The 26,553-nt window shown below is 53.5% G+C and overlaps 1 protein-coding gene across 1 annotated transcript in view; it reads right to left on the bottom strand.

The window, feature by feature from the left end:
- Positions 1–26,553, bottom strand: part of AHCYL2 (adenosylhomocysteinase like 2) — an 89,570-nt gene that overhangs the window by 21,458 nt on the left and 41,559 nt on the right. Inside the window, exons 2-3 of the mRNA XM_044429330.1 lie at positions 5,289–5,397; positions 858–1,001 (exon numbers count right to left, since the gene is read on the bottom strand). The gene's annotated coding sequence lies outside the window, so the exon portion shown is untranslated. The remainder of the gene's footprint in view (positions 1–857; positions 1,002–5,288; positions 5,398–26,553) is intronic.

Raw genomic sequence — 26,553 nt, forward strand, 5'->3', positions numbered from 1 at the left:
TCACGACATGCCCACCATGTGCATGTCCAGCCTGTCCTTGAACACCCGCACCGGTGGGGCTTCCACCACCTCCCGGGGAAGCCCATTCCATCCCCTCGGGGTCCCAACTGTCAGGAAGTGCTTCCTGGCATCTATACTACTTCCTGGTACGCCAGGGCCATGACAGGCAGCGACAACACGTGCCGCCTGAACGACCCAGGGATCTCCACCCCAGGTAAGCTGCGAATCTCACACGTTCAAGAACTTCCGAAACAGCTCCCCTGCTCTGCCCACGAGAGTCAAGGGCTAAATGACACGAGACGCTGGCAATCGCGGGCTTGGGGGCCACGTCTGCCCACAGGAACACAAGTGACGTGGGCACCCCACTCCACGTCCGATTTTCTTCGGCAAATGCCTCCCTCTTCCGCAGGGACTTGAGAGCCTCCTTCCGCACAGGAGGCGCCTCACCCAAAGCAGGAGGCGGGCACAGCTGTTACGAGCACAAAATGTCTGTGCCCTCTGCTTGGAGAGAAACGTGAGGCTTCTGTTCTGTGGAACATCGTACGGAGCCCTGTTCAATCCATGGACAGATTTCCCGGCCAGTGCAGAGCAGGGACGATGTTGGAAATCATTATGGAGTGTCGGAGATGCACGAAAAGAGCCCTCCATGTTTCCTGCCCCCTTTTCTTGCCCCATGGTAGTCTGAGAGATGTTTCGTCTCCTGTTCCTTTGATACAGGAGAGCTGTGGGGCGCTGGGACAGGTTCGAGGAGTCCACCTGTCCACTCAGCTGTGCCAGGACAGGAGTGCAGCCGATGCCTACAAGACCGAGAGCCCGTAACGAGCCAAACGTGGCCCTCGGTTACATCTGTCCCTCACCTTGCTCAGCAATTTCTATTTCCCGACGCCCGAATTCAGCCTGTTTGATGTTTTTCACGCAGAAGTCGCTGCTGCCTTTGGAGTTCTTCTGCTGCTTGTCCCGGGGGGAGGTTTCATCATCGGAGCTGTCTGTGTAAGAAGCAGCTGGAGAAAGAGAAGGCCCAATGAGAGAAGTGCCACCACAACCCCTGGCAGCCCCCCAGGAAGTGGGCAGGGAAAGAGATCTAGAAGACACAGTTCTGCCCCAAAGACCGCGAGGGGAGGCAGTGCACCAGGCCCAGGGTTCAGGAGAAAGGCCCGCCACTCTCCCCAGGGTGAGCTGGATGCTGCAGGGGCGCAGACGTGCCCGTATTCTGCTCCCAGTGCGACCAACAAGGTGCCACAGGAGGAAGGCCACAGGCAGGACACCAGCACCTTCCCGCTTGTGTTCCAGGCAAGTGGTATCCGAGGGATGGTGGCCCTGGGCCCAGCAGCTGTGGGCAGCAGCCAGCGCGCCTGGTAGCCCCCGACAGGAAGTTACCTAATCCCACTGTGGAGCACTACATATTGTGGTGGCAAATCCCACAGTTTAAGTATGTGCCCTGTGGAGTAGCACTTTCCATCTGCCCCACTGTTCCGGTTCAGTGCATGACCCCTTTGGGTTCCAGTGTCGCGGGACAGAGAGAAAACTGTCCCCCTGCCCGTTTTGCCCACCTCAGGCTAGGTTTATTTACACGCATCCTCCCCCTTGCTCACTTTTTCTAAGCCACTTGGTAAACTGCCCACGGGCTTTTACAATTTCCCCAACAAGAATTACGGCCCTGGCTCCTGTGGAAGAGACCCTATTCCCAGGTCTATCTCACTTGCTCTACCAGGGCCAAAGCTCGGCAGTCCAGCCTGGGAAACGCACTGGCAGCGGGGAGGCACGGGATGCCATTGGGCTCGGGGGCTGTGGGAGCTACGGGGGCGGATGCGCACAGGCAGCGGCCGGAGTGCTCGCTGCTGCAGAGCCACGGCCAATCGTGGGCCGTGCAAGCGGCGGGCAGTCCCGTGTTAACCAGGCCATGGTGGTGGTTCAGCAAAGCCGACTTAAGTCCCTGGCTCACCCAGGTGCAGAGAGAAACAAGAACTGCAGCAGTGGCAAAGGGGCGGAGAGCCAAGCTGCACCTTCTTTGCCTCCCATATTTAAAGCTCAGGCAAATGGTTCTCTTGCCCTTCCGATAATTCAATTTCAGAGGCAGCACAGAGAGCGAGTCAGATCCTGGTATGATGGCAGTACAAATCAGAGCCCTCCTACAAGAATTTGTCGGCCGTCTCGACGGGCAACACCAAGCTACCCTGGCCCCCAGGAGCCACACGGCAAACGCTGTCCAGGTGTCCTCCATGCGCAGCCCTTGCCGCTCTCCCTCTGGCTCTGCTACGTCTCACTCACCTCGGCTTATCTGCTTGCTTACAGACCGACTTGGCTTCCTGTCCGGTTCTGACCACAATGAAATCTGTGACACAGCAGGGAGTTCATTGTCGTGAGAGTCACACGAGAAAATCCTCGGCACATCCATGTCGTCTGCACGGAACCCTTCCCCTCGAGAGAGAAGGGTCGTGTGTGTGCGCACAGACGGGGCATCCCCGAGACTGTCCTGCCGGCCCACAGAGCGGCTGGTCGATCAAAGCCTTGCCCAGGGCCAGAGGGGTCATAAACGGCCATTGTGACCTTGGGAAGGAAGAGCGCATCACACAGGTTCTCACTGCCAGGCGGGGAGCTTCCCGCCTCTCCTGCTGCCAAGTCATGGCCAAAGGCAAACGGAAAGCAGGCGAAGGCCACGCGGTCCAGCAGCCCCCGGAAAGGGACGTCGGCACCTGCAGACTTCTCGGCCGGCTCTTCCGGGGCTCCGGGCTCACGCCACCCCTCCTCCGCTCTCACTTGCATGGTGCGCAGCATGTTCGGGGACACGTATTTGCAAGCCTGCGATCGCTTAAAGCAGGGCAAGTACTAACGGGCCGTGACGCTGAGCAGAGCGCTTGACCTAAGGGAGAACGCACAGGCAGGCCTGCTGCCCCCGAGCATGGGCGGGCGAGCCCAGTGGCCCGTCTCCTGGAGCCAGCCCGGCACGGCCTGAAACGAGGGGCATCCCCGCGGCTGCTCCCCGGAACGGGGCCCCAGGGGCATGCAAAGCTGTCCCCCGGCATGGAGGCTCTGCGACGACCTCCCATGAGCTTCTCAGGCCCCGCTTCAGAGCCATTTCAAATGGGGCTCCCGCCACACCCCCAAACAAGTTCCATGAATACACCAATTGCACGCTTGCCATAACTGCAGTACTGGGGTTTTATGTTTCACAAGTGACCTGGAAATTTCCCCACACCTTCTCGACTTGGAAACATGACGGATGCACCTGAAAACGTCACCGTTTGCTTCGAGGGCAAGCCCTAGAAGTAGGGACACAGAAAGCTGGTCCAAAGCCGTGGGGACCACTGAGTGGGGCTGGCTCCCAAGACGCCGAGCAGAGAGAGCAGCTCCCATCGCAAGGGCGTCCCATCCCTTCCCCACTGCCTCTCTCTGAGGCAGGTGCCAGGAACCAGGCTGGGGACGGGCTGCACACAAGCGCACGCTCCGCCACCGCGCAACGGTCTCTCCCCGATCCGGACCCTGCTCAGAACCGCGTCGGCCGAGCCCCGGCTGGCCACGCGTGCGCTTCGCCCACCGCCCTTCTCCTCCTCTCGCACTCCCATCTTCCCTTCTTGCCCCGCCTCCCAACAACCATTTTTGTTATTGCATCCAGACCGGATAAACCGTATCTGCCACAAACCAGCATTCACCGCCGCATCAGAGCGGAAAGCCCCCCCCCCGTGCCCACGGAGCGGCAATTAAGGGGCTGGAGGGGGCAAGCACAGCCAGGCAGTTCCCTCCTCTTTGATCTCTCCCAGGATCATTAAGCCTGGCGATTAAGGGAAAAAACCCACAGAAGAATATAAATATTCATTTCTTAAACTATTTTGTGTCGCCTTTCAAGGCAAAGCCTGCTCAAAGCAGTTTACAAGGTGCCTTTTAAAAGCAAAACATAAAATACAGCCAACTAAAGCAGCGAACCATAAATTAAGAATGGATGAGAACATGCCAATCTTCAGGTTGCATTTCGAAGTGAGGAAGGACCCTCGTGCAAATCCCAGAGGCGGGGCACCGCACTATCGGCCGTGCTCCCGAACCCGGCCAGCGTTACTGAGCAGGGCCTCCGTGGCTGGCATCAAGGCAGGCTCATTGAGAGCTGCCGAATGACCTTCGACTGACTGGCCCCCAAGTCCTTCCGAGGTTTAAGGTGATCCCTGTAAACCGGCTCAGAAATACACCTTCCACCAGTGCCACTGCTAAGCAGCTGGTTTCATATGCCCCGATCACCCGCCTCCCACAGACAAAAGGAAGCAGCATTTGGCACCAGGAGAAGAAGGGGAAAGGTTCTGGAGGCAGCGCCGCACATGCACTGCCATGGCCTACTCTGGATCGATGGATTTAATTCCTACACCGCCCAACCGCCGGAGCCCTCCGGGTGGTCCACAGAGCACATCAGAAGTAACAGTAAATTTTATGGATGCAACCAGAACATGCATGACAGACGCAAGATTTGCTCTTCCCAGGTTCCTGGGCTTGAGCCCTTCAGTTTTGTGTTTTATGTATTTACAGGGTTGCAGACTTTTGCTTTGATTTTACCCAGTTTAAATTTTTGAAGTGTGAGGTTTTAAATTAAGAGTTATCAACTGGTATTTTAGGGTGTTAACTCCTGTGAACGACTCAAGAGAGCTGGGTGGGTTCGACATGGAATCCGTAAATGAGCCAATGCCAATACCGCTGGCAGACCAGTCACTGGTGACAGAAAGCACACCTGAGAACCTGCACAGCCCCCGTCTTTCCAGGAAAGAAGGCCCAAACGTCATGCTTGGTCCTTTGGTGGGGGCAACCCATCCAACACAGGACTCACACCTCCACTTGGGCTGGCAGAGTCCCTCCTGCACAGGAGCTCCAACTCACCTGGATTCAATCTCCATTTGCTTGCCCTCCGTCATCTCAAAAGTGCCGAAATGACACGTGGTGCAGGAGCCCTTTTGCCCCGCCCTTTACCTTAAAGACCAGTTGGAGCGCAACATGGACGCCTGCATTAGCAGAAGCGCAGGGCACTTTCCCCATTTCCGTGTTCAGGGAAGAGCGGCCTTCAGCTGCACACGCTGCCACTTGGGTGGCCCGGTGCTCTCAGGAGGAACACTCCCGCTTGCAGCCTCCCCCGCCAACTGCGAACGGTGCCCAGCAACCAACAACTCTTTCTGAACCTAGTTTCAATCCCGGAGGAAATGTGCGAACTCACATTTTTGTCTGTGACCTGCTACCCAAGATGAAGACATGCCTGGAACAGCCTCACTCACATCCTGGGAATTCTCTAAGAAGACGCTGAGGCCAACGATACGTACCAGAGCTGTAACTGTCTGTTGATGACTGAGAGATGGATCGGGAGAGGGAACGACGGCCGATCTTCGTGGGGCGCTTGTTGAATTCCTGCTTTTGGTCAGCAAACTGGATCTGTCAAGAGAAGCCCAGTGTTAGCGAACGGAGGAAAAACGAAGCAGCCGTCATGTGATCGGTCCAGGTTCTCCGCTGGGTCAAGGGAACGCCATCAGGATTGGTGACGAGGAGGGACTGAAATGTCCTCACCTCGTTTGGCTGCATGTTGGCCGTCTCAGTCCAAGCAACGTGCTACACAAGAGCCCACAACCTTTCCCATCGCAGCCGTCTTAAAGTTCACCGCACACACACATTCCAAGCAACAGGTGTTATCCGATGCAGGCCATCTGCCCGCTCTGAGCCTATTGTGCTGGCAGGAATGGCTGCCACCACAGTGGGATGGCGGTGCTTGCTAGCCCAACCTTTAAAAACCACCACTTTCAGCACGCAACCGGCCAACAGAACCCAATTCCCGAGGCTGTGCAAGCGCACCTTAATCTCCTGTTACACCAGTGGCCATTCCCCAGTTTTTTCCTTCCCTCTCCCATGAAAAACCTGCCCCGGTTTCTCAAGATGGCAGGCTGCTTTGGATCCTGCAACGTAGGAATGATGAGACCTGAAGCACCCACGAGTCTGCACCAAATTATGCCGCCATTTCCTTTCCATTCCTGCACAGGGGGTGGTCTTGGCATCTGACTGACGGATTGCTCAGAACTGGGATCTGGTGGCAGGAATTTGAAAAATATTTCACACCCTACTAGCAGGGCAATGGCAAGTGAGCCTTTTTTCTTTAAAGAGGAAGGCGTGCCGCAGCCCCACGGCACGGGGACCATTTCCAGGGGAGGAGGTGGTCGTGGCAGCTCAGTTCGGTGCCTGGGCGTGTGTGGCATCGGTGCGTAAAAGCATTTCCGTACAACCTGGAACTAGACAGTGGCAGAGAAATGGGGAAAGGGAAGGGGCCGCTGGGACGGCAGGAGTAAAACAGACAGCAGGGGTGGGGGGGGGGGCAGGTGAAGAGCAGGGCCCTCTCCTTCTGCACAGCAATTGCCCAGACCCTGAGCTCATGTTCAGCGGGTCCCGTCAGGTAAAAGCCAACTCTTCAGGGAAAAAGCAGGGCTTGCCGGCATCAGGGGGCTGGTGGAAGAATTTAACAGGGGAGGCCTCCCAGGCATTTCCACAGCCTGGGGTCAGATGCCGAGAAGGGCCTCTCCACCCATTCCAGGTGGCAGGCAGCTCGGTGGTGAGGGGGCAGCTCCTGCGTAGTCTTCCTGGACCGCCCTCCTAGGGCCATGGCCAGCGGAGTGAGGCACGGCAGAGCGAAGCAGCTTCCCAGACGTCGTACTAATTCCCCCAACCCATCTTGTTCCCGAGGGGCTTGCTGTCCAATCGTTGAAGAAGCTTCTGACAATGACCAGCTCATTCGTAACAGTGGAACATTGTGGTTAATTGCACACCTATATTTCTGGAACAATCAGTGCTTGATTAACCCAAGATCTGCCAGGATAGCGTGCTGTTGCCGTTTTGAAGATGCAACCTCCAATTGCCTTGATCACAGGTTGTTCTCCAACATGCAGACACAGACACTACAGGCCAATCACCCCACGATTAACTTGCAATCAGTTGCTCTCTTAACCTTGGGTTAATCAATTAACTTACAATTTGTCACTACTGTGTACAAATGAGGCCTTTACGCTGAGTTAGAAAAGAAACCCTGGAGAACAAACGCCACGGCCTTATACAACACTCAGTTGGATGAACTGCGTGAGGCAATGATCTGAGTCAGGTAAGGCAAAACCAAAACTTTGAAATATGAAGCTCAGATTCCTTATCCAGATAATTTTCTTGATGGCGGTGCCATTTTTAATCTAGCCTGTGGCGCAACTTTCAGTTCTGCTTTTGGAGGTTTGTTTGGCAGGTGGAAACCTAAAAGGAGCATCCTCACTTTGCCCGACTAAAAGCAAGCTGCCTGAAAACAGCTCTTCCCCAGGACGCATGAAATGAGAGTTCCCTGTTAGTCACCGGATCCCTTCTTGCCATCCAAAGCCAGAGCAAGCAGGGATACCTGTTACCTAACGGGGCCAGTTTGCTCCAAAAGACTAGACTACATTAGGGGGTAAAAACCTTCCTTTCACAGAGTCACGGAATCACGGAATGGTGGAGCTGGAAGGGGCCAAGGAGGCGATCGGGGCCACCCCCTGCTGCTGCCGGTCCCTAGCTCGCAGCACCCCACTCGAGCGGCCGTCCATTTCTGCATCCATGTGACTTCTGCACGGCAGATTCTGGGGCCCTCGAACGCGCATGCGGAGCAGTGCGCGGCTCTGCCCTGTGGCGGCTGGGCAGGCACCGCTTGGAGAGGTCTGCTAGCCGAGCACATCCGGCACTTGCAGCCTAATTTGCGGGAGGACGGCAGCGGTGACCTGGGGCGCATCCTGCACAAGACCCTTCTCGTCCCCCGCAGGGCCCGTCGCGTGGTCCCTTCTCCTTCGCTGGGCACATCCTTCCGGGAGCACCATCCCTGCCGGTCCCGCCGCGTCTCCCCGTGGAGGCCGGGGAGGGACAGGAGGCTCCTTCTCACCTCCCGCCCGGTCACTGTGGAGCTTTTGCGCTTGACCTCGTGGAAAACTGAGGCAAAAGCAGGCGGGTGGACGGACGGATGGACGCTCTGGTGCTGGCGCTCTGCTCACCTCCGAGGGGAGAGGAGACAGGAGGAAGGCCCTCCTCTGCCACCACAAGAAACGGAAAGGCTTCCCTCACCTGCGCTTTAATCCCGGAGTCGCCGTTCACCACGTACTTCCTTTGGTTCGGCATCGTGCGCTACCCGCGGCGGCCGCGCGGCGCTCCCCGGAGGCGGCTGGCCATCCCCTCGTCCCTCCCTCCCTCCCTCCCTCCAGCAGCGCCCTGGCTGCTCTGGTTTCAGGGCTCTTGCTCGGGAAGGAGGACGAGGAGGACGACGGGCAGAGGCGGGCGGGAGGCAGGCTGTGGGAGGTAAGGAGGGCTCCTGCCTCTCCCGGCCAGGCCAGGCCAGGGCTCCATTTCGCGGAGGAAGAAGCCGCGTCTAATGAGGCGCTGCGCCTGCCTGCCTGCCGCCCACTCCCCACCCTGCCCTGCCCGTCTTCTCCCTTGATTTCCTCCTCTTTTCCCCTCACCTCAAAAGCATTAAGCTGCAGGTCCCCAACCTGGCCTGGCCTGTGCATGCAGGAGAATAGCTTGTTTACGTAACTGGCCCATTTCCTTGTCTGCCATAATTCACTTGCTAATTAGGCACCTTTTAACTTGGGTCTCTCCCCCTCCCCTTCCCCCAACCTCCCTGTTCTCAGGGTCGGATTATGTTTAAACAGAGGCTTGTTAGAACAAAGTTAACTAATGAGCCACTGAAACAATGGAGGCATTTATGGCCAGCCTGGTGGCTGAGAAGCTCCCCCCACACGCCCGCACCTTCTGAAAAGCATTAGGGCAGTTGGGGGGGGATTCGGAGGGTCAAGACCTCTTGCAAAAACAGTGTAATTCAAGGAGCCTACAAGAGACCAGCACCTGCGTGGTTGTTTTCCCTCCCCTCCTTGCAAATGGAAAGGAATGAGGAAGGACGAAAGCTTGTCAACAGGTAGGCCTACGCTTCCCAAGAAGAGAACACCACCTGCCCTGCGGCCACCTCCTTCCAGCCTCTGTGGCAGAAGCAGGCATCTTTATTTATTTGTTTGTTTGTTTGTTTATCGATTTATATGCTGCCTTTTTCCTACAAAGGGCTCAAGGCAGCTTACATCATTCTCCTCCTCCATCTTATCCCCACAACAACAACCCCGTGAGGTAGGCTGGGCTGAGAGGCTGTGACTGGCCCACAGTCACCCCGTTGGCTCCATGGCTGAGCGGGGACTCGAACCCGGATCGCCTGAGTCCCGGTCCCGTGCTCTTCACCACTGCACCACCCTGGCTCTCCCAGTGCTCACACTGCATGGAACGACGCAATGGGTTCTCCACCGCCTTGGCAGGGCCGAGGGGGAGAAGGGCCCAAATGAAGCAGCTCTGGTGGAGACATTGCTGTCGAAGCCTCTCCTAGCGGTAGATCACAAAGCCTGAGAAATTCACCCGGGCGCGAAGCTCCGGTTATCACAAAATGTCCGACATGCAGGAAGCTGTCACCTTTTAACCGCAGGAGCATCGAGCCACGCCGCTGAACACCCCAAGAGGCAGACGGCCCGGAACGGAACGAGCGCGGCACCAACCGGGTGCGAAGGGCACCGCAGACACATGGGGGGCTATCGGGCCGGTGGTCCCTCACTCTGCTGACCCGAAACCACTGGACACGAATGGTATCACTCCCTCGTTTTTGGGGTGAGGACAAAAAGAGGGAAGCCGCCATGGGAAAACTAGGGTGCTACAAATGCAAGACACAAGAGTGCTCTGCGTTCGATTCCGGGTACTCGCACGATAAGGCCTTGTCCCGAAGTTATCGCTGGTCAGACCGGGCCAAGCTGGTTCTCTCTCAGCCTCCATTCTTCACCCGTAAAATGAGGCTACCTCTGGGGAACTATCTAGCCGCAATGGACCAACGGGACAAAAGGGGACAGGCCAGCAGAAAGAGGTTTTTATACAAGCACAGCATAGCAGTGGTGAGCAGGGGGCGACTTGCCCCAGAGCCGCCGCGGCAAAAGCTTCCTCCCGAGGCGCATGGAGCAATACAGGTGGTGTCTGCGCACAACTCTGCCTGCATGCAAAGGAAGCCCCGGCCTGGTTTTCCACGCGACAGCGGACAAGTGGCGCACGCGACAGATGCCCTTGTCGTTTCTGCTCTTAATTGACGTCTCTGGGACAGCAGGGTGTTCCTGCCCTGCTCCGTGATGTGCAGACCCAGAACTCTCGGGTTTCACTGGTTAAACAACCCGGGGTGAAGCCAGCAGGTGCTCATGGCAAAGGCCCCCCAGGATTTGCTGCCACGACCTGCCAGACGGGTCATCGAATCCCTGCGCACGATGGATATTATCACCTCAGGTGCCTTCCGCAAAGGCAAGACAAGCTGCTTGTGGCGAAGCTTCACAACCCTGAGGACAGAAGGCTCACTTTCAAGGGATCTCAAACTCTCAGAAAGCTACAGTCTACGATCGATGCGGCATTCTGTGCCCCCAGGGAACCCCAGAGTTCTGCCGGTTCAGGTGAAGTCTCTATCTGCCCCAGGATCCGGCTTCCCTCAGTGGCCATCCAACACGGGAATGCAAAGCTGCGATTATGGGCTCATCAAAAGGCAAGCTGGCTCCATCAGATTGGAGCATTGCATGAGAAGCAACCAAAGCACAGTGCCAAAACGTGAGAGCTCTCTCTCCAAATGGCATCTACCGGGAGCCTCGACCGCCTAGGCCGGAGCACACGTGTGAGCCGAGAGGCGTGGACAAGATTTACCCACCAAGGTCACGGCCAGCAAAGAGCAGAATGTCACATTTGAATCTTGACTGCCTCCAGCATATGAAGCTGCACCTGAGAAACACCATTTAGTGGTGAGAAAGAACGGAACTGGCCTGCTACCGCAAAGGACTCTACAGGCCCGGCGAGACATTATCAAGAGTTAAAAGCCTGAACACGGCCAACGTTTGCTCAAGCCTGTTTTCATAGTGAAGCATTTTTCAGATGTCCATCAATAGGAGCTTGACTGGCAGCTCCTCACCTGGATTCCAAGTTTCCACGATCCACTGGGCTGGATTCAGTGGCACTTGCCTGGAGAGACAGAAGGCTCCCGTCAACGAACAAACCCTCATGTCCCTATGGGCATGGGCTGTGTCCACCCTACGCACTGCAGGGCTGATAGGAGGCAGCCTCTCAAGGTGCCGCTCTGCTAAATATGAGAATATAGCTTAACATAATGTAATAGCGGCCTGCTATTCAACAGCCTGATCGTGTTAACAGCTGCAGCCAAGATGGGTACCGAACAGTCGATCAGCGAAGTCCTTTGAAATGGTTCTGCTTGGTTTGGGCTCCTGCACCCGAGGTCACTATGTGGGAGGAATTCCTCCTAGGTATGTCTGTGGTTTCGCCCCCGCCACCAGCGCACTCGGAGGCCCTGGGGAAATGCCGAGGGCAGCTGGCAGGGGCTGCGTCGCTGTGGCCTCCCCGGAATCTCCAGCTAACCTTCTGCTCCAGAAGGGAGGTGCAGAGTGCCGAAAAGCGATGAAGCAGCTCCGAGGTGAAGGAGATCGTGAGGCAGAAATGGATATTGACGGAACAGGTGTCCATGGAAGGAATCTGAGCCTGGGTGCCTTGGAGCTCTTAAAAGATCACTCCATGTGATGCCGGCTATATTTATTGATCCCTGTAGGGTCTGCGTGACCACTAAGCACAACCCCTGCCAGCCGCGTCTGATGTGCTTCGAGCTGCTGGGATCAATCGGGAACCCATTCCCCGTGGGTCTGCTGGAGCCGGCGTCTGCAAGCACCGTCCCTCCCTCGCTTGCTTCTTGATCACTGCGCATCCTACCACGGGGAGAGGGTCCGACAGCTCTGGTCTTGGCAACCCTAACAGCTCCTCTGGCAGTACAAGACGGTCTCCTGGGCACCACACTGCAATATTGCCATCTCCCTGCCCATCATTAGCTTTGTGACGCACCAGCTGCAGCCACAGTTCCTGTTGCACCGGGACGCTTCCTGGAGCCACTGGGACCTGCGGCATTAGTTCTTAGCCTGAGCCTCTTTGGGGTGGGAAGGTAAGGCACTGGGGTGCTCTTCCCATATATGGTGCAGTGTCTGGGCACCGTCTGCTTTCTGGTTTTCATGGGCTTTGTTGCAGCCTCATGGGTTCTTATCTTCCAGTTCCTTCCAAAGACAAAAGGCAAGTTGCTCACGAATATCCAGCAGGAATTCAACCATTTAAAAATGGAAAAGACAGGCAACACTGCCATCATAAATAATCTGTCTGACGATCTGGCCGACTGCACAACATTCTGCAAGACTGGAGAGAAAGGGTCTGCTGTCGGGAGAGAGCGTGTATTGTCTCGTACGGGGGTGAACGACATAAACCTGAACGAGACCAGCCTTTTCCAATTAATGCTGACTTAAAGCAGTGCAGCGCTTCGCTTATTCTTACCCACTGGGTAAAGCACTCATATTTTACCAATACAAACGCAGGTGGGGGAATGGCAGGAGTGAATGTCTCCCCACCTCCATATTACATGGCAAAGATACGCCTTTGAATACAGACATCAGCACTTCAGGAAGACGACTAGCCAGGATGCATCACCCACTTGTGGAAAGCTAGGCCGACACGTTCCATTCAGAAGTGCCGCAGTCTCCTCCTCCTGATCTTGCCAGCGCTATCCCGGGACCATCCGTGATGGCCAAAGCAAGGGGAAAGGCACGGGGCGTCCCGAGAGGGCGTCCGGAGCACCTTCCTCGCTCCTCACAAGCCAGTCACTGCAACAGTGAGCATCGTCCCCACATGAGGTCCAGTGCGGGGTGTTTATTTCTATGGGCTTGGACCATGAGCTTATTGTTTTGAATTTGTGTTTTCGTATGTTAAATCAGGGATTTAAAACCTCAGGCCCACACAGCAAAAGCAGCCTGCCTGGTATCCTGAGCCATTTCTCCAAGATTCAAAAGATGGCCACAGCCCTTGCTACTGATGGGAGTAAAACCCCATCATTACTCTTCAGCTTGGACGGGTAACCGATGTATTTCTCATTGGTCTTCCCAAGTACAGCTGGAAAAGGGAGGGCTTCTCCATTTTTAAAGCAGGGAGAATGAGGAGGCAACTTTCTCATAGCGATCAAGAAACTCTGGATTGGAATCTGATTCCACAACAGAGGCTGAAATGTTCGACTCGTTTTGAAATGCTTGATTTCCAAATGAGCCAGAGCCCGGGGGGTGGGGGGGCGGCTCCTGTCTGCAAACTCCTCTGGCGCACTGAACGAGACTGGGGGCCTGTGTCCAGGAACAAGACCATGCACTGCAGCCCATCTGCCGCGTTCACCGCTGCCGCCTGCGAGGGGGAGACGCAGCTGCCGCCGGCCCAAACGGGATGCGCGTCGAGCCGTTTCAGGATTCAACAAGCCGCACAGCACAAGCGTCCAGGGCAAACCGCAGCGAGCATGCATGGTAACTTTATTTGTTTACTCAAGTTATGAGTCACCTAGAGCTGAAGCCCTTTTTCCCTGTGCAGAGTTTCTATTTTTAAGAACAATAGATTCTTTAAAGTGAAAACTAAACACATAAACGAATTTAGGCGCAGGAACGACAATTTAGAAATAGTTGTTAAAAGAAGCAGAATGTGGAAAAGGGCGACTGTACAATGCAGCCTTAAGCAGGTGCTAAAAAGAAACGGGCAGCAGCTGCTTTCTTTTTTTAAATAAAGGTGTGGGAGAAATAAAAGGTCTGTCTGGCAGTAAGACGTCAACAAAGTAGGGGCCAAGCAGCCTCCTCCAGGGAGGGCACTCCACCATTTGGGGGCCACCACAGGAAAGGCTCGCTTGCAAGAAGCCCCCCCCCCATCTCAGTATGTGGGGGGCTCACAGCAGGGCCTCAAATGGTCATCTCAGGAAACAGGCCGGTATTTGCAGGAGAAACAGGCCGGTATTTGCCTCAAGCCGTGAGCAGCTGTATGGCTTAAAAGCAACATTTTGAATAGAGCCTGTAAGCACACCTGGAGCGAGCAAAGCGGGGGCAGTCCCGGCACCCCAAGATCTGGGTGCCCAGTTCCAAGCAGCGCCCTTGCCGGTCCATTCCATACTAGTCACCATCCCCTCCCTGCTGCCGGGTTTGCAAGCTGTAATACGGGCAAGGATAAATTAACCCCACTTCCATTAGAAATACGCAGTACAGGATGAATCGCCACATCGAGCAACTCAGAATCAGCCCTCGCTCGTCGTCTCTCACTTCCTGGGGCACCTCAGCTGCGCAAGGGGAGCTCTCCTGCTGCTGCTGCTGCTGACCAGACTCTGGTGGGGGGGGGGGTGGAGAAGATGGTGCAGAAAAACAGCATTTCCATGGGGAATGCGGCTACTGCCCGTCTCGCTGCCATTTTTCCTCCTCAAGCCGTTTACTCTGCTTTAGGCTGATGTTCCTTACGGACGGGCATCCAGGCAAATACTATCAAGCACATTTAAAACGTTTCTTTATTGGGGTGAAAGATACTTTTACTCTCCTCCGGGGCTGCTGCTTAGGCCACCTACAAACCACACCTTACTTGCCTGCTGACTGAGAAATACGGAAATGGGTCTGTGCAGTGGCTTCGCCTGCAGCTTTATGGTGCTGCTGAGCCTTTGGTGAAGCCCTTCCTCCCTTCCTTCCTCCCTCCCTTCAAGCAATTGCCCATCTGCCACTGGCTACGCTTTGCTCCTTTGCCTCAGAAGAACTTCCTAAACCCCTCCCTTTACTAACCTGTGAGGACAGAGGTGAGCTGCCATTTTCACACGGTGCCATTTTTTGCTTCTTGCAGAATTTACCCTGCCCAATGAATGCTGGGCTTTGGCAGCTGTGCGGGATGCTCCTGCACCCCGCTTCCCCACTCACCCCCCCAAACACACATTTCCAAGCCTGCAAACTTGAAGTTGGCACTATGTGCATTTAACGAACTGGGCAGCATCTGCACATTCTGATGCCACAATTGAGGAGCTGTGCGGCTCTGTTGTAACGGGCCCATGAGGCTCCCCCTCCAAACAGTCTCAATACTTTCTTTATTCCCGGCTTTAAAACAAAAGCTTAAAATGTTTTTAGTCTGGTTACCATGTTACCAGAGGTAATCCCTCCTTTCCTTCTGGTGCCTGGCCTAGAAAACCTTGCTCTCCTTTGAATTCTCAGCTTAGTGCAGAAGACATGGCGCGGGGGGAATCTCTGATGCTGCTCCGCCTTTGGAGGAGATTGCAACCACGACCTCTCTGGCCACAGAGAAAGGCTCCTGACATGGCTTCTCTTAAGATGCCTCCCAACAGGGAGCGGGGAACCCTCCCTCCGTCCGTTCCCCACAAGCCCTCCTTTTGGGCCAAAAGCCACAGAGGAAAGCAGAACTGAGGAGGGCCACAAATGATGGCTGGCCAGAAAGACAGGCCAGGTTTGCAGAACTCTGTTTCAATATACTGCCTTTTGTGCCCTCTTGCAAACATTCTTTGGGGGGGGGGGTCCACACACCCATAAAAATAGTTTAGTTCCCGGAAAAAGAGCCGTCAGTTCAGCCATGCACTGCCTCTCGTGAAAACTGTTTCTGCTTGATGAGATACGGCAAGTCCGTCACCCACAAGTGATCACGGGCTGCTGCAAGCCACGAGCACGGCAGGCACCCCTGGAGCCCAGCACGGCTGTTCGCGGGCTGCAGAGGCCTCCAGGAAGGCCAAGCGCGGTCTTCCAAAGGCGCTTCCACGCCACCGTATGTCAGGTGTGGCAGGAGGATGCCTTGCACAAGGAACCGCACACGGGCCCCGTGCAGAATGCCTCCCGAGCTCTCCAAGCACATCTGTGACCACGCTGCTCCAAAGCGCAGCTATTCACCTGTCCGTCGGCAACGCCTCGGTGGCACTTTTAGCAGTCTGCAAACGCTCCCGTCTGAGAGGAGCGTTCCGAACACTGTCACACTGGCGCATGCTCCCGGTCAAGCATAGCGCCTGGGTTATTCGGCAGGGCAGGGCATTGATCATTATCCATCGTAATTCTGAAAATAAACAGCCTGGAAAACTGAGTCACACCCGTAAAGGAAATAAGCTCGTGGGAAACCTTAGCCCTGCAGAGCCGACTGTTTGCTCCTTGACTTTATCTCCCGTCTTGAATATCCTCCCTGGCACAGAAGTGCGGATTGCAGTGCTGGGAGGCGAGAGCTCCTGGGTGGCACTAGAAGTCTGGCTCCCAGGAGCTGCGCTCTGACCTTCGGGTTCTTGGAACTGCGTTGCACATGAAGACTAAGGCTGCCTCATTAGCCAGGAAGAGAAAGCCGTAATACATAGCCACGCCTTGGTTACGGGAATCGCCCATGCTTTCTCGGGAGAATCCGCAAGTGTGCCTTTGGACCTGCCGCATGACATCGTTCGGAGGGGGGACTTGCCCTTGCTGTGGTGACATAGCCCTCCGTCGCTCCGTTCTGCAGAGAAACTGCAGGCTCGCACCAAGCCCAGGCTGAACAGGGAAGCTTCCTTTACTCCGACCAGGACTCCCTGGGCCCTAGACAAGGGACACTTTTCCCTTCAAAGAGGGAGCGCCACGTGCCAAGCGCCCCTGCCTGGAAGTAGGGGTGCCAAAGCCTTTCGGGGTTTAGCAAAGCAGCTCAGATTCCAGCTTGCAGCTCAAATGTCACATGAGTCTGAACCTGAGGAGCATTAGCGCAAACACTCTAACTTCTCCGCTCTTAAGCACAGGACCCTCCCTGCACGATGCGTGTGCACGGAGCACGCGCTCTTCCCCCTCTTGCACGCACGCACACCCTCTCTCTTGTACTCTTTTGTCCATTTTGAACCCTCCTGATCCGTTGCACTGACTACAAAGCAACAAGGAAATCCCTCCAGAAGGGCTGCCTGGGATCAACACTCTTCTTTGTGGAACCTGAGGAAATTTTTTTTTAACCCTTTAAAAAATAAATAAATAAATAAATTCAGGACATTCTTATTCTCTTTTTCTGTTTTTACTCTGACGTCACTTTAAAAATTCTATCGATGTTTTTTGTACTTTTTAATTGCACGGTATTTTCTGGCAAACCAGTATCAACAAGCGCTATAATAACCACTATTAACAAGCTATCTAGGCTCACATGACCAAATAACTCATTACGGGTAACCCTGTCTGATAGACGTAGTTTTCTGATCAACTGCCCCGCATGCAAAGTGGAATAGGTAAATTAACATGGCAAGACCATGTAGCAAGCTCATTTGCACACAGTTGCCCGAGTCCAGTTAGTGAATTATCACTTGAAAACAATGAAGAGGCAACGACAAATGTACGCACACAAAAAGAGGGGGGGGATCAATACATCCCGCTTAGCAATGCATTCCCCCCCATTTTAAGTGTTCAGCTAGACCTTCTCAGATCTGACCAGCTTTTGGCACTGCTAGAAAGGGGAGATTCCTTGCCCTTTTTTTTTTTGGTGTGGGGGGGTCCTTTTCAGAATACTGTCTGCGGCCATTACTATGATTTTCTGACAGTTCTAAGACAAGCAAGCAAGTCCCTGGGAAGGCAGCGGAACGGGACACATCAAGGGGATTGCACTGTTAGGTGGGAAAGGCCCCCTCCCCCCGCCGGCACTCCTGGTGCACCTATTTCTGCTGTTTTTCCTCTTTTCGGTGCCGTCTCCCCCTGCCTATCTATCACCCACTTCACTTCTGCCACTCCCTTTGACAGCTGAAACATGCGAGGAAATTGACCTGCAGCGGTAAGAAGGCATTTGCAGAAGACCTACTGCCCCCATAATTATGAATGCAAATGCACACTTTACAGGGGCTAGAAAAAAGCTGCTCCCAAATGCACGATTTTAAAAATCGGCAAAGGGAAAGGGGAGCAGGAAGAGGGTGACGAGGCAGGCTCTGCTGCAAAGGACAGTTGGAGCAACAGCAGGAGGGGAAAGGAGGGGAGAACAGCGAGTCCAGTTATCTGCGGGCTGGAGCATGGGTTGTTCTGCGAAAGTACCCGACAAAATAAAAATAAGCGAACACCCACACCATGAGGTTTATTTGCAGGGTGTTTTAATGTGTTGGCAAATGCACCCGTCATATGTAAACTTACATGTTCCACGTGTGTGTGTATCTGTCTGAGAAAGTGAAGATTAATGTTTTGCCAAGTATGGCCAGAGCTGAATACTCCGAAGTCATGTTACTTGGGGTTTACTTACCTTTAAAATATTTGCTGTTTATTTGCTCTCACTTCATGTTATTTACATATTAATTTCGTATTTTAAGTGCAACTGCAGGCCAACTCTAGAGTTCCAGAATACAAGGCAAAAGACTCAGTGGATTGCACAAGTCTAGAGAAACCCTTCTTCATCACATTTATAATATTTTATGTCCATTTTAAAGAAGCTAATTATGAAACAATGACACTGGTAAAGTAGTTACTGTTATTACCATAATTAACAAGCCGGCTGATTATGAAAACATCTTCCTGCTCTAAGACAGCACATCTTTTCTTTTTTTTAAGTCGCCCATTATTTGACATGAGAAGGAAGGACTCCCTGGAGAAGAGCCTAATGCTGGGAACAATAGACGGCAATAGAAGAAGGGGGCGGCAGAGGATGAGGGGGCTGGATGGGGTCACTGAGGCAGTTGGTGTAAGTTTAGGTGGACTCCGGGAGCTGGTGGAGGACAGGAAGGCCTGGAGGAGCGTTGTCCATGGGGTTGCGATGGGTCAGACACGACTCCGCATGTAACAACAACAACAAATTATTTGACAATACTGGTCCAAATCCTTTTTGGCTTGCCCAAGTGAGCAGTCCTCACATCGAGCTTGTGCTACAAAATGTGAACTGGCTTCTGCAGCATTTTGACCCTTTGGCTACATCAAGGAACATTCTCTAACTACAGGTAAATGCAGGTTTGAAAAAGGGTTTGCAAATGAGGCTGAGCAGGAGAAGCTGTGGATCGCCCCTTCCCTCTACGGTCTGGGCTGTGTCAAAAGTCCTTACGAGGCTTGATCCGCAGGTTATACCAACAGGGAATCATCATCACGCTCCCAGCACACGTGCCCACGGCCTCAGCGAGGAAGGGGTCCCACTTAGTCTGCCATGCAGAACGGATCGAGTTTAAGACAGAGGGAGCACAGCCGCCCCTTGCCCCATGGCAGTCCATCTTCAAAGGGCTTCTACCACAGAGTTTCTGGAAAGGAGGGGGTGCAAAGTGCGAAAGGCACCCCATGCAGGGCTTTGAACAGTCTTGAAGCGAGGCTGGCCACGGGTCCACCATTTGCTGCTGCGTATTTTTAAAGCTCTATGGCTTGGGAGGTCAAGACTTCCACAGCACGGCCCCACAGGTGCATGGGGGCTGCTATGCCTTCACGGGGCCACGCCGAGGACAGTGGAGGGGCTGGCCACACAGCCGGGCCCCCCCCCCCCACCCCCGGGAAGGTTCTCTCCAGAGCGGCAGAACTGGCACCCACCTGGCGTCTTTTTAGAGCCAGAAGAAACCCTTCTATTTCCCCATCATCTGAGCAAGTTTTATGCTGCTGCTACGGTGCTGTTTTAACAGATTTGCTAGTTTGACGGATTGAATTGTGGATATGGATTGTTCCTATTGTCTACTGCTGAGAGGTTATCAATGTAGGGAAGAAAGTAATTGTCAGGTAGTTTCTCAGAATTGTATCCCACCTTTTCCCCTGAGAAGCCCAAGCAGGAGAATAGGCTTCTTTTCTCCACTGTATTGTCCTCACAAGCCAGTGAGGTTGTTTAAGATGCAAGTCGATGAAAGACCCAAAGGCCCCCAATGCAAGTGGTGCCCTAAACCCCATTTCCCCAGTCCTGGTACAATGAATGCTCTAACCAGTACACCTCACTGCTTCTCTAAATAGCCAAGCCCTCCTTCCCTTCTTCATATGTACTATGGGTGTAATTTGCTTTCCTTTAACCAATTGTCTCACCGTTGGTCTTGCTTGGGATTAACGTTTAAACTCTACACCATTATACACATGACTCTCAAAGCTGACTTGACTGAAGCTTAAAAACAGAGTTTATATGTTGGGACCAAGAATGTATAAAGAATTTTTGCCAAAACTGTAATGCTTACCAAATAAATCAATTTTAAATTCAGACAGTGGGACCAAGAACTATGTGGCAATGAAAAGCAGAGACTAAGACCCTGCATTAGTGTGAAGCCGTCAACTTACAAAGGTTGATTACTGCAGTGACTTGCTAATTACAAAATAATCACATTACACTAAAAAAACAAAACAAAACAAAAAAACAAACCTGTGCTGTACTTTTGACATACCTCAGATATCTCCTAGAAATTTGCAAAAGGCAAGATAAGCTGGATTAAAGTACAGCCAGGGAAGCCGGTGCACAAACCATGGTAACAGGTCACCTTCCAGCATTCGATAAATTATTCAATTCCAGAGTTCTAACACGCATTTCGGACAATGTCAAATTCTTGCACTCACTAACAAAGGCAAAAACACACACGCTTTGTGCTTTTCCAGTCTGAGACAACCTTCAAGGAAGGGCATTCCTATTATTCGGCTTATGCGACTGTTATGCTCCTGCACTGACTGAAGCCCTAACTTCCATGCATAGGAGAATCTAATCTCAAGAGCATTACAGGTCCGTTTTTCCCCTCTTAAATGGCCCCCGAAGTTTCCGCACAGCAGGATCTTGTCCCTTCTCAAAGCCAGTCTGATGTTCTGTTTAAGTTACTTCTGCAGGCTTTCAGACCACCTGCCCGCTGGGATGGACTCCAGGTTCCCTCAGGTAACGTCTCCTCTGAGAAAGAGCAGGCCCTTCCGGTAGCAGTCCTAAGCTCAGAGAAAGTCCTCTCCTATGGAAGACTGAGCAGGGGTACTGACTACCCCTGATTACGGCACTTAGCGATGGCTGGATGCCGCTCTGAGAATGAGCATCCAGTTGGGTCAAGAACTTTGAGCACTTGTTGAATCAAACTAAACTTTTTTCCTCCAATACATAAATAATCTACAATTAATCGTAGAAAATTCAGCCGCAGTTCAGAGAATCCCAGAGAAGGCACACGTGGGATGAAGCGGGCAGCCCCAGAGGCTGGGCCACTTAGTCGGCTACCATAGTTATCCTATTTCAAGGAAAACAAGGTCCAAATGTGAACAGGAAAGAAGAAACCAGCACATGCAGAAGACACAAGCACAGCTGCTTGTACACAAAGAAGAGGAGAGAGATCAAGTCCAGGACACCTCCCCCCGACCCCGCCGCGCCATGCATTTCTGTGAAAGAGGCAGGATTTCAGTACTATAAAGGTCTCATCTAAAAAAATAGCCCCAAACCTCCACTGACCTTCAGCATCTAATACCAAGATTCCCAAGGAGTGCTTTCGTCTTACAAGTGTAAAAGTGCTGGGATCGATCCAGGGAAGACTACCGGTTATCAATAAATCAACATGCATACAGCAACATCATCGAGTTGCACCTTCCAAGTTGCTTAACTTATTGAAGAAGGAAAGAGACCTTTCCCTGCTGTAGCTTAATTCTCAGATGCCCTCTCGAGGGAGGAAAGCTGGAACCAACGTTAGAAGTTTTCCAGTGCCAGATCACCCTCCCTGTTCTTTTATAATTTGCCCAGTTATTTTAAATTGATTGTATAATATTAGGAGGTTGAACTTCTTTTTAAAAAATTGCCTCAAACTTTTATTGTTTATGATATGTAATTTTTATTCCATGATTTTCAGTATTATACTGACAGGGGCTGAGGTACAAATCTATTTTGTGGATAAAGATGTGGTGAGGAAGTTCTAGAAGAGAACTAAATATTTAAGGCAGGTCACCAGAGGCGTGTGTTCCATCCACAGGTACAGCGCAGCCGCGCCTGTGCTCTATTTCACACGGCTCAGGACACCTGGACCTTCCGGAGGGGCTCTTCAGAGCCTGCAAGCGGCTTTAGTGGTGGGCAAGAGGAAACGTCATTTCCACGAACTTGCTTAGATGAACTTCTCTTAGTCTCAAAGCCTTTTAACCAAGGTTGCTGCCTATCTCGACTGGATGTCTTGCATCAGAAGGGGTCGGACTGCTGGTGTCTGAGGTTCCAGAAAGCAATACAATACAAACCAAAGTAAGGTCGGAATGAAATAAATAAATTGGGATTCCTGATAGGCAAAGAATCCTGCCAAGAAAAACCACCTTTAGCTTTAGCTGTGGTTAATCATGTCTTCCCACTGCCTCTAGTCTAGTGGCTTCTCTTTCAATCTAACAGCCGACCGAAAACTGGCTCCGCGAGGCAGATTAGAAGGGCCTTCAAACATGTATCGCTGAGGAAAGAGGCACACGGTCTGCAGACAAAAGTTCCAAGACAGACTTCTAGAGTTCAGGCAAATGCTTGACCTTGTAATGTTTGATTTTGCAGCACCTCCTGTGAGCACCTCATAACTTCTTCACTGCCAGAACGATTGCAGGTTATAAACCTATAATGGTTAACTACAGACCATCCCTCTAGCAGCTTCGTGTTAAATGGTATTTTTCTGTAATAGGAAACAATGCAATAATTCTGAGCAGCCCACAGATCCAGAAATCTAGGGCGTGTGAGCCCTAGAACATGGAGCATTTCAGTAAAAAAAAGAAGAGCATCGATTGTGTGGCGTACCCTCCCCGTCTATAACTTTTACTTGCACCAAAAGGAGCCACACAGCAGCCATTTGGGGGCAGAAGCCACAAGAAAAAATGAAAAGACCACATGCAGAACAGTTACAGAAACATCCAACCCCTCCGCAGACCTTAAAACAGATGTCGATTATGGGAGTAAAATCTCGATCCAAATGGGAATCAGCTTCCACAAATGATTTTTTATGCCAATCCTGAAATAAGTCACCTGCCACCAGAAAACGAATGTACTCTGGGAAGGAAGCAGCCCCGCAGCTCCAGCAGCCCAGACGTGGGGCAAGGCTGACAGAAGCCTTGGCACGGGGCACTGGCTCCCCCGGGGGCAGATCCCCACGTTCCCCACCCTAGCAATCACCGGGGGACCCAGCCCACGTGGCTGTCCCCCCGTGGAGGCCTCCTGCCGCGAATGACCGGGAGCGGCACAGGGGCCAGGCCGTGCCCTGGGGCTGCCCGCTTCCCAACTCCGCCGCCTTTTAATGGGGCGCGAACATCTGTGGCCTGAGCCGCCGCCTCATCCAGCCACCGCGAGCAAGTGGCTTCCTCCTGCGCCACCCTGCCTACCCAAACCAGCTGAGCAGAGCAGAGCAGAGCAGAGCAGAGCAGAGCAGGCAGCTGTGGGGACGGGACTCGTGAAGCAAGAAGAAGAACCTCTCCCTCCAGAGACGGAAACTTGACGTCTGCCTGTTCGTGGCCGCTGGGCACAGGCAAGAATAGGAGCGCGAGCCAAAACCGCGCACCTGACGGAGCGTGACCGAAGCAAGGGGCAGCGAGTGTGGCGCGGAGCCGCGTGCCCAGGCGGGAGCCGTGCGCCGCTTGCAGAGGTGGGCAGAGCAGCACAACACTCACCATCCAGTCCGGCATGTGGAAAGCCGCGGCCCCCGCACGGTTGCCCCCCTTCTCCATCACAGCCCCCGGGTGCTGCGCGGGTTTGCTGCTGCCACCGGAAGGAAGGGCCGACCTGGGTCCACGAGACGGGTCCCGCCAGGTGCAACGGCAGGTGTGGCTGCTGGCGAGAACTCAGCAGGACGGCGGCTCCATCCCGGGAGCGCGCGCTCTTCCCAGTCAGCAGCGCAGTTGGCGCCCAGGGAGGCTGTGGCTTATCTTGCCACAAATCTTGGGCCGCCCGAGGCTTCAAAGCCCTGGCATTCAGCTGCAGCCGCACACTGCACCGACTGTTAGGTCAGCCCGACAGCCGGCCGCATGAACTGCGAGCCCTGAAGTTGTGTGAGCCAGAAGCCAACTCCCGCCAGCCTATGTACAGCCAAGGGATTACGTCACCGAAACAGCCAATACGGGGATCGATACGGCTCCAGGTCGAGGAGGCACTGTTTACATGCATTGCAAAAGACATGTCTTCTCACATACAGTGCTGGTGCTTGATAGCATTAAAAGTTCACGTAACTGTGGAAAAGACCCAGGAGGATTTCCAGCCGCCGAGCAAGACGGCTGGCACTGATCGCGAGGCGGAACTCAGCGTCAACTTCGGAAAGCCTTGACTTCTGGCAGCCCCTTGTTCTCACCCTTGCTCTGCACCGCCGTCGGCTTGCCTGCGGCTCCCTCTGCCGGACAGCGGCGAAGGGAGCACATGTGCAAGCGCCCCCCGCTGCCCCCCCCGCCCCACTCAACTGCGGCCGCTTTTGCTCGCAGGGTGTGCGTGTCTGGGAACGCAGGTCTTCCAAGGATCACACGCCTGGAGGGCATCAAACACCTCCCAAGCTGCAGGCAAGTGAAGAGCCTTGGGTGAAAGTCAAGCCGGCTGGGTCAGTGCCCCTCTGCTGATGAGGAGCCGTCTGCCCCGATCCTGAAGCGGCAAAGACTCTTGCTCCTTTGGAAGAACTGCCTACGTCAGGCCTTAATTCAAACGACGCTTTCATGTGGACAGGCAGCCGTCCTAAAACAGCTCTGGCACCTAACCCGAGTTTGCTGCAGACTCTCTCAACTGATTTTGCATATTATTTCAGCTGAAAAGGAATTTCCGCCAAAGTTGTGGTAGGGTCTGTTACTTTTAATGATGACCACCAGACCCAATCAATGAGTTAGCGTGGTAAAAACAAACGGTGGACATAAGCAATCTACCCCCCAAAGTCCCCTCCGCTCCTCCCTCCGAGAACGAGAAACTTTGCTTTAAAATGTAAGCTAGGAGGAGGGTTGTGCGCACAGGGTTCGGACCCGATGGGTCATGAAAAAGAGCCTGCTGGGCTACCGGAAAGGCACAACATTTGGCACGCTGGGCACACTCCTGCATGCCGCCCTGGGCAAATCAGCGGGTGCTTTTTTCTTATCTGAAATGGAAGGTTGGTGAGGCCTTGCATCTTTCCAAAAACATTGAAAGGTAGAAGGGGTTATACAAATGTTTTGAATAAATAACTAAAGCGATTCATCTGCTCAGCTCAGTGTATTCTCTCGTACATGCCACACAGGGACTGCTTCTGGGCCAGTATAAGTCGAGGAAGAAATGCTGAAAGGGCACTGTCCCTTCCGTGTTCAGAAATTGCACATTCTTCCTGTTGGACCCGAGTCTTATAATCTACTGTGTAAATACCACTGACTAACTTATTCATACTATCACATTATGTTACTTCCTATAATCCAAGCTTTAGTTCAAGGCTCCTGAAACCAGAAAATGAATCCTGGACCAACAATGTGTGGGGCTGCAACCTTTTACCTTAGTTTTACTTTAAACTAGCCACACCTAAAAGCTTCGTCCTGAAGGAAAGGGGCCAATGCCCGCTAATATCAGAAGCGTGCCACTCCAAAATAAACATTGACCAAGACCGCAGGCGACCTGCAAAATTCCAAAAGATCTAGAAAGTCACCTTGTGACATATTGGAAGACCAACGCTGCTTCCAGGGACACTGGGTGGCTGGAACAGGGGGGCTGGTGTGAAGGCAGGGCCCGTCTCTCCCAACTCCAAAAACGACAGGAGGAGGAGAGGCAGGATGGTCTGATACCTCTGCAGCGGACACCTTCTGGCATGGGCAGGACCAACGCTCCTGAGCCTGCGCGACACACGGCGCTGCCCCCGCCAGCCCCTGATCGCACCCCTGCCACTGCCTGCCCAGCCGGAGCCCAGTTCTCCACTGCGCCACGTACAAGCGCACTTGTGGCCAAGACGTGGAGCGGTTCCCGCAGAGTGCCGCTCCGTGGACCAGGGCAAAAGCCCGGCACTCTCCCAGGACCTTCCCCGACCTGGCGCCCTCCAGAGGTGCAGGTCCATCAGTGCCGGAATTGTGGCAGCTGCGGCGCAAGACACCTGGAGGTGCCGGTTTGGGAAAGCTGGCGCAGCGGCTGGGTCCCTTGCACAGGGGCTGCCTCCCTCCCAGGGGGCCGTGGGCTAGGACCAAACAGAAATTTACTTATTCTGTACCGTTAATTTTAATTTTATATTATTATGTTTGTTTCTCAGTGTATTTTTTGTATTTTTGTATTTAGTGGAAATTTATTATGTTCGATTGTATTTCAATGTATTTTATTGTGTTGTAAGCTGCCCCGAGGCTTCGGCAAGGGGCGGCATAGAAATGTAATAATAATAATAATAATAATAATAATAATAATAATAAGCTTGCATACGCTAAGGTAATGAATGTTCTTGGACCAGTCACATGCCTGCCATTGGCCACAAGGGCTGCTGTGCCAGGCACGCCCCTTCCTCGTGTTTTGGGATGTGCTGATCTCTCGCACCCCTCGCCCAATGACTCTGTTTGCTGCAAAAGGGGCAGGGAGGTTATATGGGCAAAAGGTGCCCGCGTGCGGATCATGCCGCCCCATTTCTCACGTGGCAGGCAGGGGCACCAAGCACACAGCTCCCAGAGATCTGGACCACAGCCTTCCCCAGTCCCACCCGGCACAGGGTAACAAAAGGGGCCCTGAGGGGGTCGGAAGCATCCCCGTGTCTCCTGGCCAAAATCAAAGGGCCTTGTGTGTCCTCACCCTTTTCTCCCACAAGGCCTGTTCTTCAGTCAGCTGATGTGCAGGCACAATTTTCCGCATGGAGAGCAGGAGCCCCCCCGCCCCCATGACCAGCCT

The sequence above is a fragment of the Varanus komodoensis genome, unplaced genomic scaffold (genome assembly GCF_004798865.1).
Source record: "Varanus komodoensis strain SLA01 unplaced genomic scaffold, ASM479886v1 scaffold1, whole genome shotgun sequence".
NCBI classification, from domain to species: Eukaryota; Metazoa; Chordata; class Lepidosauria; order Squamata; family Varanidae; genus Varanus; species Varanus komodoensis.